The sequence below is a fragment of the Epinephelus moara genome, chromosome 3 (assembly GCF_006386435.1).
Source record: "Epinephelus moara isolate mb chromosome 3, YSFRI_EMoa_1.0, whole genome shotgun sequence".
NCBI lineage: Eukaryota > Metazoa > Chordata > Actinopteri > Perciformes > Serranidae > Epinephelus > Epinephelus moara.
Genome location: NC_065508.1, coordinates 33,908,373 through 33,909,850, shown reverse-complemented (window position 1 = coordinate 33,909,850; position 1,478 = coordinate 33,908,373).

Below are 1,478 nucleotides of genomic sequence, written 5' to 3'. Positions count from 1 at the left end.
CAATAGGGAATCGAACACAACCTTGAGTAAGCCCCATGTTTAAAATACTCTTACTGGATTTAAAACCATTAAGAAGCACCTGCTTTAACACAAACAAACAAACAAACAAACAAACAAACAAACAAACAAGCATACAAAAACTCTTGATCCATACAGCCATTGCTGGATTGACTCATGGTCAGATTATGAACAATCTGGAAATCCATTGGTTGAAAAAAAAAAATTATTGTTTTTTCTTTCTTTACCTCTGGAGGCACAGCCCGGAGTTTTTCGACTAACGGAAGTGCAGGGGCCTCGGCGATCGCTCACGCCCTTCACTTCCGTCGGTGCCCCCAGGGAATCGCCGTGTTGTTTACAAATAGGGTGAATTCACCTAATGTGGGACATTTTTTGCAATTCAGACTTCTGGTCTATATTGCGATATGAAGCAAACACTTTCAATATACATCCAGTACCATTCTGAAATCCCCAGGTTGTGATCTAATAAAATCAAAAGAAAAAATACTGATATTACATTCCTAAAAGAAATGCTATACATATCAAAATTCTGATATTGAAAAACGTTTGCTCTTTATTTAAAATATCTCAAATAATGCATTATAACAATAAAAACATGTAAACAACCAATGCTATTGCTCAGTATATTCAACTACACACAGTTTTGCCTAACAGAAGCACATTTGGAGCTGTCCCACATTAGGCAAACCATACTGTCCCACTTTAGGGAGACATGTTTCCTAAAGTGGGACAGTAGGAATTTTGATTGAAATTCTAAATATTGAGAATATTTACACCACATTAGGATATTTTGTGATGCATAAACATGTTACAAACACATTCTGATAAACAATTAGCAATATTGTTGTTTTTTTAAGAAATGTATGCTCTTAATATCAACTTTGTCTGAACACTATGTCACTAACCTCTTGGTGGTCTTCACACAGAGTGCTTCCTGTTTGAGGGCGGCCCTGCCCCAATAAATGATTGGACATTTCAGATGTCATGTAATTTTGATCATGTGATATCACAGCTTGTGTGAGCCCACAGTTACATTAACTTTCTTTTGCTAGGGGAAGACCTATCCCTGCTTAAGCTTAAGTGTCCCACATTAGGCAAATTCACCCTACTTTGGGTAGAAAACCAGCAGAGTTTAGCTATATGTCAAATTTTTCACGTCACTATGTCATAGTGTAGACTAATCTGATGTTTGTCAAGTCTATAAACACAATGACTGTGTTTACAAGGTCTTTAGTATCCCAGTTTTGAGGCTTATCCTGGCTTTGAGCATATCCGGGATATGATGTTTACATGGAACACTGAGAAACCCGGTTATTCATATCCCTGTATACATGATAAATACCAGTAACCCGTTTTCTGATCACTGCATCCTATCTGCGCAGGCGTGTGTTTCGTCTTTTACGTCTTTTGTTTACAACAGATTGAGCGGGAAATGTGATATATTTATTATATTTAGAAGT